The sequence below is a fragment of the Pteropus vampyrus genome, unplaced genomic scaffold (assembly GCF_000151845.1).
Source record: "Pteropus vampyrus isolate Shadow unplaced genomic scaffold, Pvam_2.0 Scaffold34, whole genome shotgun sequence".
Lineage (NCBI taxonomy): Eukaryota > Metazoa > Chordata > Mammalia > Chiroptera > Pteropodidae > Pteropus > Pteropus vampyrus.
Window position 1 is genome coordinate 2,308,209 of NW_011888815.1, and position 12,034 is coordinate 2,320,242.

Sequence of the window (12,034 nt, forward strand, 5' to 3'; positions counted from 1 at the left end):
ATAAGAGGAACTGTTTAGTGTGCAGTTAAATACCCGTTGTTTGGAGATGATATGGAGGCCAGGGCTAAAACATCAGCTCTGTCCCTTATTAGTCCTGGGAAAATAAGACAGGGCCTGGGATGGGGAGGCTGGAGGCATTAGTTGGCTAGAGTGCCACTAAATCAGAGGAAGTACATGGAGCCAGGTGTGAGAACCCACAACAGCAACTGCTGCTCAGGTACGCGGAGGAAGAGAAGAGGGCGCTGTGCCATCTGGCAGCGGGGATGGAACCGTGTGGGAAGCTGCTGCAGAGCTGGTAATGAAGCACAGCTTACGTGCAAGGATTGCAGGTGAGTGAGACAAAGGACTTCTCACCACCAGCACTGATGGTGGGGTAAGGGGACCGTCCTGCTACCAAGTGCTTATTTGGGCAGAAGAAGTAAAACTGGCCCTGCTTCCCTTTCAGCCTATTCGACAGGACAGGCCAGTCCTTGGTCTCCTGAAGATCCACCATCCTGGGGGTAAGAGCATTCAGTCACCCTTCCTGAAAAACGAAGAATCTGAGGTACAGAGAGGGTAGCTCTCTCACACAGTGTCATGCAGTTATTTGTTGAGATAAATGTATTCACATATGTCACGGGTTGAACTGTGTCCCCGCCTAAATTCATATATCAAAATCAGAACTCCAGGACCTCAGCATGTGACCTTATTTGGAAACAGGGTTGTTGTTGCAGGCGGAATTAGTTAAGGCGAGGTCACACTGGAGTAGGCTGGGCCTCTAATCCAGTATGGCTGGTGTCCTTATTAAGAGAGGAAACATGGACACAGACTTTGTACACCGAGAGGATGCCACGTGAAGATAATGCAGAGAGAAGGGTGAAGCTTCCACAAGCTTAGAAACACCAAAGGTTGCCAGCAACCCCCAGAAGCTGGGAGAAAAGCATGGAACAGATTCTTCCTCACAGTCCACACAAAGGCCCAACCCTGCCAGCACCTTGATCTCAGACTTCTAACCTGCAGAATGGTGGGAGAATAAACCTTTGTCGTTAAGCTACCCGTCATGTGGTATTTTGTCACAGCAGAGCCCTGGGAAGCCCACACGACATGGACGTATATATTACTTTTCTGCTGCTGTTTTTAATGAAGAAAAAGGTCTTGGAAATTGGTTCAACTGCTCATTTTAAGTGAGAACATTTTTTTGCTTGGCGAATACATAAACACAAATTCTTTTAATTCAACAGAAATGATGGCGTGAAAACTCAGACATTAAGGATACACTTATCCTCTAAAGGAACCAACAGGATTCTCAACGAGACAGTTCGAACGTGCATGTTATTTTCCATTTCTCCACTCACCAAGTGAAGGTGTTTGGAACGCCACAGAAACTTTGAGAATCCTTGACACAGAATCACAATCTGGAATGGCTCAGGAGGCTCGGGGACCTTTCCTGTCGGGGGGCAGTAATCCGACCTGCAGGTTTCTCCACATTCTACCCTCAGACTCAACTACATTTGCTTGCTCTCTCTCTTTTTTTCCCATGAGCTTTTTCTCAATAGGAGCTACTTGAAAAGTTTTCCTGCAGTTTCATTTGAATGAGCCGAAGAGGCTTATTTTAATTAGTTTTTAAAAAAACATACCGGAATTTGTTTTAACAGATTGAAAGAATAATTGTCTTTCCATGTGTTCAGCAGCAGTAGCAGCAGCAGCTGCCCGAAGAGACCTGTGTATGCTACATCTCTGGATAGAGACACCTTTAAAAATGTTTTGTCACTCCATAGAATAAATTAAGTTTAAAAAAGGGGGAAGGGTTCTTGGTGAAATCTTAGAAACCCTTTTCTGATGGAAAAGTTAAAGTATCAAAGTGAAGATTGAAGTCCTGTTTTGGACTTTTGTTTTGTTTTGGTTTGTTTTGCTTTTGAAATAGCAAATGGTAAACCATAAGTAGTCAATCACAAGTATAAAGGTAATTCAAACCCTTCAAGGCTCCTCTGAACACAAAACAAAATCAACAAGGGGAAAAATGCATGAGGAGGAATCTGGAGAAACCAGGCTCAAGCTTCCAAGAGTCCTCTCCTAGTGGAGTCACACAGAACACATTTAGTTTGCCCAACAATGACTTGTGACAATGTATGTGAGATGTTGTCTACCGTGAAAACTCATTACAGACTCAATAGCCAGGACTTTTTTAATAGGAGCCAGTCACATAGGCCCCCATGCCTAGTACTCATCAAAATCCAGACTCCCAGGAATAAAGGAGGTCTTCGTCACAAATTCTGTTTTTCTACTGATAGTTTAGGCCGTGTGAGCCACTCTCACTTTCTGAGAATGGTAGGAACCTTCCTGAAATCCAGGTTCCCAGACATCAGCCAAGGGCCAGCTTTGCAAGCAGGTTTTCCTAAGGATGATGGCCTCAGGCCTGCTATGTCAGCTCTGATCTGCACATTCCCTCGAGCATTTACATACCGAATCTGAAGAAAATCTGCAAGACCTACAGGAACGGGTCTGTTTCTCTGTACCCACTTGCATTACTAAAAGTTCTGAGTTAGTCCGACGTTAGTACTCGTGACTATCAATAAGATGGCCAGACCTGTTTGGCACGTGCATCAGAATGCAGAAGGGCTGGTGCTCCACCTGGCCAAACTCCTCTCCAAAGGGGCTGTGCCATTTTACATTCCCACTAGCAACGCATCATGGTGTCTGCTCGTACACGGCCTTGCCAACAGCGTATACTATCAACCTTTGGGGGTTTTGACATTCTGTTACGACAAAGATCTCATTGGAGTTTTATTTTTTATCTTATTTATAATGAGTAATTTTGAGCATCTTTTCATTCACGTAAGGGCCATTTATATCCTACTCTCCCTGTGAATTAAATGGATGCCCTTTAATGTGCCAGCCATGTGTCTGAAGCTTGGAACACAAACATGGCAAAGGGCATTAGAGTAAAAAACTTTGTGCAAGCTGGCTTGCACAAAGTTGCTCAACTGTTCGTCCTGGCCTTCTCGAGGTTACCAGAACAACCTTCTCCTGGCCCTCCTGAGCAGCTTATCTAATGGGAGGTCCTCCATGCCCACTCAAGAGCTTCTTCCACACCTCTCCTCTCTAGACTGTGCATCTCTAGCTTTGGATCCACAGGGAAAAGCTCCCTGTGTGCCCGATCACAGTTGTAGGAGCAGGACACCCACACCTGGCTCTCAAGTTGGCTCAGGCCCTACATCACAAACAGCTCCTCCATCACAGATAGAAATCATTTCTTACTCTGGCTTGTTTTGCTTTTGTTTTGACTCCACCCTCTCATACTGACTTGGTTCCATCTCCCTCAAGCCTAAACAGGAGAAACGTCACCTTTGTTCCACCTTCCACCGGTCTTCTTCTTGCTCCTCCCCGCTTAAAAACACTATCCAACTCTTTCATACCACTTCAGGCATACCAGGCACTTGTTCTAAGGGTTTTTATATATTTACTCCATGAATGCTCATAGTAACCGAATAAGGTTAAGCAATAATTACCTTCATCTAAACAAAAAGAAAACGTAGGTATGGGAGGTTAAACAGCTTCTCAAGGTCTCATAGCTAGTGACACAGCCTTGAGTCAGAGCCAGTCTGGCTCCAGACCCATGTTCTCAATCCCCCGTAATCTCGCCTCTCAGGTAACATACCAAGCTGCACACAGTTATGCTCCCACGCCTCAACACTGGCCTCATAACAGATGCTTCCAGACCCCATGAACAAGAGGAACCCTAGCGGTTCAAAGCCAGCTAACTACAAAACCCCTGCTAACTATAAATGTCCCCTTATATGCACTTCCCAGTTTCCTAAATGGACATAATCAATGTTCTCAAGAGTGACCAATTGGATCACAAAATCTGAAGCGCTTCACAAACTCTTAAAAAGTGGTTACATGATAGCACAGCAATGTGAATGTACTTAATTGTCATTGAATTGTACATTTAAAAATGACTAAGGGGGTAAATTTTATGTTATATGTAACTTAGCACAATTTTTAAAAAGCAGATATGATTTTATACAAAGCGGTTCTGGCGTATATATATTTTAGTGTGTCACAGGCACACCTTCCTCATCATCTAAGTAGCCTTTGGGAGAAGTGTTCTTCTCTGATTTGCTTGACCCTCCAAGCTGATCCTAGGAGAATGATCTACCTACAGTCCAGTTACCACCTGAAGTGTGATTGTCAAGGTCAGCTCACCCTCTGCACAACTGTGGTTTATAGAACAGCCTCAATGCTCCCGAAATAGTGCCACGAATGTACGATTGCCCGATTACATGTGGGAGCCAAGCTTTCCCCAACTTGAGCCTTTGGAGTGACCCCAGGTTCTTCCCAGCCAGGGAAGTGTTTTCTTTTTCCAGAGTCAGAGGGATCCACTTTCATTCCCAGCCCTGGGCTGCTATAAGTCTCACCAGCTTGGTATGTCCACCTTTTTGATTCTTTGTGATAGCCTGCTTTTCCTAAAGATTTTTTTCCTAGGCCCGAGGCTGTTTGCTCTCTGTGCCACAGTTTCAATACTACAAGGAAGCTGCTCAGCCCCCACCAGAACTTCTTCTATCCTACTTCCTCCTCAGGTACTAAAACCCGACCTCCGCTCTTAGCCACCAACGCCGAACAGGCCTTTCTTGTCTTCACGGTTCTCTTCTGTTTCCCCCTCAATGGCAAATTCAGCTGTAGATCATGTTCATGAGCACTGCACTCATGGTCTGTGTCTGTAAGATCTACAACTAAATATTTGAACAAACAGAACATGAGAGTTCTTCAATTGTTCTGAATGAGATTGAGGAGCAAGAAGAGTTAAAGGGTTCCTTGAAGTAGTTTTCTTTCCTAAGTTTTATTTTATATAATAGATGAGTACAAAGTTAACTATGCTAAGGCAAATCTCTTTCCCTGTTATCATTTATTTAAATAAAAAGACTAAATTGAAGACTTATAGTGAAGATAGCAGCCCAGTGGCACAGCAGCCTAGTGGTAGAACATAACCTGCTGAGTTTAATTCTTCCCCAACCTTGCAGTTTTTCCTTCAGACCTTCAGGCTTCCCTCCCTTCTCTGTGTCTCCTTGCTGAGCAACAATTTCCCTGTAGCCCTGCCTATAGTTCCTGGACTTTACGTATCTTCCCATTTTTGAGCGCCTTGGAAAATATTAGCTTCTAGAATTCTGCCTTTCTCTCTTTTTTATAGTTTTAAACTATGTCTAATGGATCTGGCTAATGCCATCAACTTCACCCTTATACGTGGTCATGTCATACAAAATGCTTTCTGACCTCCAAGCCTGAAGCTGCAGGAGATGGAAACCATTTTCCCCTACTTGATCAGTTGTGTTAATTGTTAAGTGCAGTATGAAGTATAGCTTGTCTCTCATAGTTTTTTAAGCAAAGCTGGTTATGTAGTTTGCTGGTTTACCTACCTTTCTCAGGCTAGCTTTACATTGATGCTTCTTCTTTTTATCCCCCTTTGAACAGCTATGTCAACACATAACCTTAAAAAGTATGACTTCTCAAAAGCATGGCGTAGGGGAACTGATAACAGCTCTGTTAACTCCCTACAGAGCCTCTACCTCTGCTTATCCACGTCCTCACTGCTCAGGATAAGTTCTCTTTTCCAAGAAACTCCCCCAGGCAATCCCTACCCACTCTGATCTTTTCGTTTCTGGACTATATAGCATCTTTGTTATTTAGCCCCTAATTTGATACTTAATCACATTCTGCTTTGCATTAGCCACAGTCATTTCATAAATGCCAATCCTGTCATCGTACTGAGATGCCTGATTCTCAAGGACAAGTTCCTTAGCTCCTCTTCGTGCTGTAGTCTCAGAGCTCCCTGCACAGCAGGGGGCTGCCTTGGTGGCCAGAAAGGAAAGCAGCAGGGGCTGAGGGTGTGTGCAAAGACAGCACACCTGCCCTCAAAGTGTTCAAAGTCTAACGGGGAGGATAAGCACGATAACTTAATCTTTAGTTGTAAGCCACACGGACATGCTCTGGTTAGAACTCAGAAAAGCATTTTTTGAAAGAATGTGAGGGGAACACACATGAACCACGGAAAGTCTCAAGGGCCAAATTTTAAAAAGACATGAACTAGGAGGCTTGGAGAGTGTGTAGAACCATCTCCTGAGAACCATTTTTTTCTGAAATGATTGGTCACAGCTCTTCTCAGTGTCTTTGAATTCATGTTCAAGATTCAAGTGAGAGGAAATTCTACTTTCACTATGGCAGAGAAGATACCTAACAGACTGGCCTTGCCACAGACAATAACTGCAAATGATGGACAAAATGCAAATGAAAACCACCCAGTGTCTCTTGAGAGCAAACAGAGCAGGTAGATTTTGAAGGGGATTCAAAGCTTAGAGGAAAGAAACTGGCTCAAGGCTGGTTTCCTTTTTAAGGGGTTTTGGCCTGAGAAAAGACTGTAGTCACTGTGTTGGCATAGAGTGGCTTCAACTCCAGTGGAACGCCTGCCATTGTTTCGATTTAAACAACGAGGGGACATGTCCCAGGGCAAGTACGGCCATCAGAAAAGGAAGGAGGACTTTCAGATCAGAGAGAAGCAGAGGAGAAAGTCATGATTTTTGATAGCAGAGGAGGTTCAGAACCTGGCTGGGATCAGATGCTGGGGAATGGCCAAGTGCAGGTTGGATCCCAAAGCTAATGATGCCAAGGCCTTTGGCTTGTTGCTGTACTGCCTCTGCCCACTCCCTTCCTAGTGCCTACACATAGTAAGGAGAAAACACAGGTAGAAGAATCATTCTACTGCACACTGAAGTGATAAGAGCCCAAGTAAAGTACCAAGGAGTTTCAGCATGGAGATACTTCTGGTTGGCTGGTCAGGGGCTATTGCATAACATGCCAGCATTCCAGATCAGAGTGCCAGGGGCAAGATCTATTTTTGACCATCGACAAAGAAGGTGTGACCTACTTTTAAAGGAGCTCTAATAAATAGAAACCTATATTTATATTAAAAGTACATTAAGTTGTAATGAGTTACTTTGGCTAAATCATGTTGAAGCTCATTCCACATCAAGTTCTCCTAATCTAGTCAATGGAATTTGATTTACAGTTGGTGGGGATTTTGATGGGCTAGTTTCAATACAGCAAATCTTCAGTTAGCTGTTATTTGAGCATCTATAATTGTGCTTTGGTAAACAAAATCTAAGTCAAGGTTCTTATCTTCAGTAAAGCCACAGGGAGTCTACTTAGGGATGTGTGATCCATACACTAACAAATCTTAACTTATAACTGAATACTGAATAGCATAGTCTTTAACTCATAGAAATTCCGTGGAGGAAAAGCAATTGCTTTGAAAGAGAATGTCATAAGCAACAGTTGGCATAAACAGGTTCTGTAGGAAAGACACCCAGCTGGAGATATGTGTAGGCACTAAGAGCTATGAGAGGGGAGAAGGCAGTGTGAGGGAAACACTTGAGACGGTCATGTTTTTAGGTGAGGGAGTGTCCTAATGGCATGGCTTCAAAGAGACTAGACCAGTCTGTTTGTTTGATATTGAACATGTCCTTGATCCTGCAGTCTTTGAGCTGACAGAGTAGAAGCATACTCTAACTCATCTCAGTGCTGTGTTTCTTATTAATAAAATCTGGAATATCTTTGGAAGGACATTTGGGAACCTGATTACATTAACTGCTTTCAAAGAGGGGTGCAGGGTGGACGTGAGAGGTTTTTCACTGTATACTCTTTTACACCCTTTGAATTGGGAACCAAGCATTATTTATTTATTTATTTATTTATTTTTAAATCAAAGGATAAAATACATGTGTGCTGAAAAAAAATGAAAGAGGAACAAATGTTTTAAGAGCACTACAATCATCACAGGACACTCCATCAGAACGTAAGTAAACAAGCAAACTCATGCAAATTTTAACCTTGATACACGATAATCTGAACTCGTTTAAAGTGTACAAGTTGGTAAGTTTTGAAATGTATTTATACCTGTGAAATCATAAGCACAATAAAGATAATGAACAAATTTATTACTTTTGAAAGTTTCTTTGTGCCCTTTGAAATCACTACCTCTCACCTCCTTAGTGAGGCCTTCCCTGACTACTCAACTGAAATTAGGCTCCCGTCATCATAACACTTATCAATACTTGGTATTTTCTTATTTGTGGGCTTCTGCCCCATTAGAATGTAAGCTCCATGAAAACAAGTACCCCCGTCCATACAGCATCCCTAGTTTCTAAAACAGTACCTGGTACATGGAGGAAGTTCAGTTAACTGCTTGAAGATAACATTTTGGGACTTAATTGAGCTTCAACCCTGTGTGCGATGTAACCTGGGAAAGAGAAAGAAACACTGTTATGCGTGAAGGAGCAGGGTGTATATAGAAATAAGACAGAGTCTGTGTCTTAAGTCCTGCAGAGTATGAGCAGCAAGAGCAACTGCAAAGAGCAGGAGCAGAGCTGCAGGAAATCTGGAAAGGCCTATGTTTAAAAACTGTCTTTGATTTGAGTCAAGGTCATCCTGGGTTTTCGCTCAGCCTCTATGATGAGCCGGGCTGACCACCTAAAGGAGACACCCCAGGCAAAGATAGACACAGAGGACGGGAAACAGAGAAAAAAAAAACAAAACAAAACAGGAAGAAAAAAGCAGACCCCGCTGGTGTCTCTGCCTTTTCTTTAATTGCTACAGGAGGGGAGGAGGGCAGAAAGGGGGAGACAGACGTGGGGAGCTCCACGGAAGCAGGGAGCATGATAGGAAGCCCTGTTCTGCAGTGCATGAGGCCATGTTACATTGGGAAGGGAAGCTGCTCCCCGCTTTCTAGTACCAGGAATCCTTATCAACCAGGGACACTGCAGGTGCTGGTTACAGCCCTGGAGGTGCTGAGTGTTATGTGACCTTTATTCTGTTAAGGAAAAAAAAAGTTAAAGGTGTTTATCGTGACAAATGCAGCTGACACAAGATAATTAAAAAGTTAAAAAAAAAAGTTACCTTCTTCTACAATAGTGTCAGCTTTTAGTTCAGCAGATATTTGAAGTTTTTTTCCTTTCTTTCATTTAAAAAATTTTTTGCATAGTTCAAAATTCAAGTCACAAAGAGGTATTGAGTGAAAAGTGCTCTTCCTACCCCTATTCTCCACCCCCCTCTAAGTTCTCCTTGAAGGTGATCAGGGTAAACAGATCCTTGCATCCTTCCAGAATTAGTCTCTGTCCATTCAGGTTTTCTTTTGGATACAAATAGGACCAGGAGTACTCAAAGCACACACAGAGGCATTTTCTCCAAGTGAGCCAAGCCTAAGGGATCCACTTTACATTTTCACCGGTAATAAACAGCATTAATAGAAGCTAGCCCACTGGGGGAGGGAGGGATCTCTTCTCGGTTCACTGGCAGATTACAGCATGAAAAGGAAATGTGGAGGGGATATGATGTGGTCTGCCAGGTGTCAGGTGCTTTTAATTTAGGACAAAGCTAATCCAGCTTTAACGAGGAATGGCTAACGACATGGTCTAGATATGGCAAAAGAAATCATGGTTGTCTTGGGAGATAGGAAATAAAGTTTCAATGTGGCAGATAAGGGCCTTCTCTGAAAAGGGGGTTGTGTTGGATATAAGCTTGGGAGAAGAAAGTGGTTTTATGTAAGCCTCCCCAGATGTATGTTTATGAGGGTGTCACTCTACCGTTGAACTACGGGACAAAATGAGAGCTAGATGGTTCCCCGGTGACATGCCAGGAGACTGACTGTAACGAGATGGGGACGAGGTCTGGGAATTATGTTAGAATGGATCCGACGTTTCCCACTGGAAAGAGTCCCAATTCTGAAGGTGGAAGCCTTCGGAGCTGGCAAATCAGGCACCTCTACACAACAGAAGACCCAACTGAACCTATCTGGCAAGGGGGCAGTCTCCCAAAAGCAACTGGGAGAGGCAGAAGGGACTGGGTCTGGAGTCTCAATACCTGGGCTCAATCCTGGTTCCCATACTTAGCAATGTGAACCTCTGCAAGTTAAACTCCTTGTGCATCAGTTTCCTAACAGAGATAATACAGAGAGATAATAATAGTCTCTCATAGGGGTGTTGTGTGAGTAACTAAGTTGTTCTACAAGGATGGCTTCGAACAATGCCTGGCACATAGCTAACAATAATTTTTCAGCCATCGGTACCTTTAATAAAGGCAGGCCTGTTTTGCTGGCACAGAAGTACTTGGTGATGAATCTGGAAAAGCAGAATCCTAGGTGGATTTCAGGTAGAGGTAGGAGGGGAAGAAGGGAGTGAACAACAGTACAGCAAGAACACGCCAGGAAGAATGAGGAGGAAGGGTTCAGGATGGGGCTGTTTCAGAGAAAACAGACGCCTTGCTGGTCTCCATGTTCCAAGACAGACTGTGTAAGGGAATGACTCTTGTAAATTAAATGGAGAAAGTGTAATTTCAGTTAAAGAAGTATTCTTTTTGTTTGCCTACTTAAGGGCTCAAGTTATATTGCTGAGTGGCCAGGTTACATTGAAGGAACCCAAGATCTGTAAGTCAGGAAATTTAGGTTCTAGTTCTAATTCTGCCGTAAGTAGCCAATGCCATATTGAACCAAGTCAATGAACAATCGTGTCATTTTTAGAAGACGGTGCCAGAACTAGTTCCTAGGCCCTATGAGTATTTAACATTCTTTGATTCTAACCCAGGGTGGGGATCTCGAGAGAATTTCAGAAGCTGCTCACTTAGCCCCAGGACGACTCTCCTCAAAAATACCCATTAAAACTAAGAGCACCTGGGGTTCCTTTCCTTTTCTCCAGGTCCCTTGCCAAATGGAGCAAGATTTCTAAAATGCTGGCAGTGGGAGAGAGCCACCTCTTTATCTTTTCCCACTCGTTTCAGGTAAGTAGGTTTTCAGTCATTCCTGTGGTCTGCCTAGAAATGCTTCCAGACCGAAGTAGGGAGTAGAAATGAAAAAAAGGGAGATTTGCTTAAAGGAAATAAACTTTGTTTTGCTTGATTCTCTGTGAGAAGGTTGGACACGTAGATGGTGACTACGCAGGTTTAAACTACTGAGTTAACAAATACTGCTCTAAAGGGTGGTATCTGGCTCAACTAGGATTATGAGATCCTGATTCATTAAGGCCTCAGGAGACTGGACATACTAATGGGCTGTCTCATATAAATGGGCAACAGAAAGCTTACAAAACTCTCAAATAAAAGGCAAGTCAAGTCAGGTATTGGGCTAGAGACGTGCACCGGTTGTAAAACCACAGGCTCTGACTCTGTGAGCCTAAGTGAAGGCCTGGTTGTTTAGTAGAAAATTCTTGAGTCTTACAGCTGAGGAGATATGGCTGCTTACCCAAGGACTATGAACTTGCGTCTTGTTTGCTCGTCATCCTGTCAGTCATTTCTTTTTTTTTTTAAGAACACATATATCAGCACCGAATCTCGAGCTTTTTCCAGAGGCGAAGCCCTTATCTCCAAGGCACTGTACCAATAAACCCCGGCCTGGATAACACGAGCTTGGAACCCCTCAGTCAGCCCTGAGGGGTCCGCACTGCGGGGCGCAAAGCAACTGCTCAGCTTCGAACCCAAAGGTTTCATCACCAGCCAATCGCTGGCCGGGGCCCCTCCAAAAAACCAGAAGCATCCAGGGCAAGTGAATGACACTAAGGCTATCCTATCGGCACGGAGACAGCTGAAGGGGTGTGGTCAGAACTGACCAATAGTATCGAAGTAACTGTTGGGAGGGCGGGAGACGCCAGTGAGCGTGCGCAAGTCCTCCCGGGGAAGGCGTGGCAGGAAGCTTGCGGAGCCAATGGCCGCGGTGGGCGGGCGGCCGCGCGCGTGCGCGGTAGGACGTGAGGCTGCGGGCGGGAGGCGGGGAGCGGGCAGGAGCGCCGCGGTGCTGCTGTCGCCGCCGCAGCCGCCGCCGCAGCGAAGAGGCCATGTTGTATGGTGTGTGGGGCGGGGGGAGGAGGAGGAGGGAGTAAAGCCGAGAGAGGAGACGGGAGAGAGACACCACACACACACGGCACAAGATGGCCGGAGAGGCAGCAGCACCCCGAGCTGTCAGGCGTTCCGTCGCGGCCGCGGGACCCGCTGGCCCGCGCGGAACTGCGCCCGGGCGCCG

The 12,034-nt window shown here is 44.6% G+C and overlaps 1 protein-coding gene and 1 long non-coding RNA gene across 12 annotated transcripts in view; one reads left to right on the plus strand and one right to left on the minus strand.

Moving 5' to 3' along the window:
- Window positions 1-11,538, minus strand: part of FAM174B (family with sequence similarity 174 member B) — a 107,755-nt gene extending 96,217 nt beyond the window's left edge. For all 11 annotated transcript variants that reach the window (XM_023528966.1, XM_023528978.1, XM_023528979.1 and 8 more), the window contains exons 1-2: window positions 11,261-11,538; window positions 8,186-8,269 (exon numbers count right to left, since the gene is read on the minus strand). The gene's annotated coding sequence lies outside the window, so the exon portion shown is untranslated. The remainder of the gene's footprint in view (window positions 1-8,185; window positions 8,270-11,260) is intronic.
- Window positions 1-12,034, plus strand: part of LOC105290252 — a 28,965-nt gene that overhangs the window by 4,829 nt on the left and 12,102 nt on the right. Inside the window, exons 2-3 of the long non-coding RNA XR_002779665.1 lie at window positions 3,144-3,145; window positions 10,460-10,468. This is a non-coding gene — a long non-coding RNA (uncharacterized LOC105290252). The remainder of the gene's footprint in view (window positions 1-3,143; window positions 3,146-10,459; window positions 10,469-12,034) is intronic.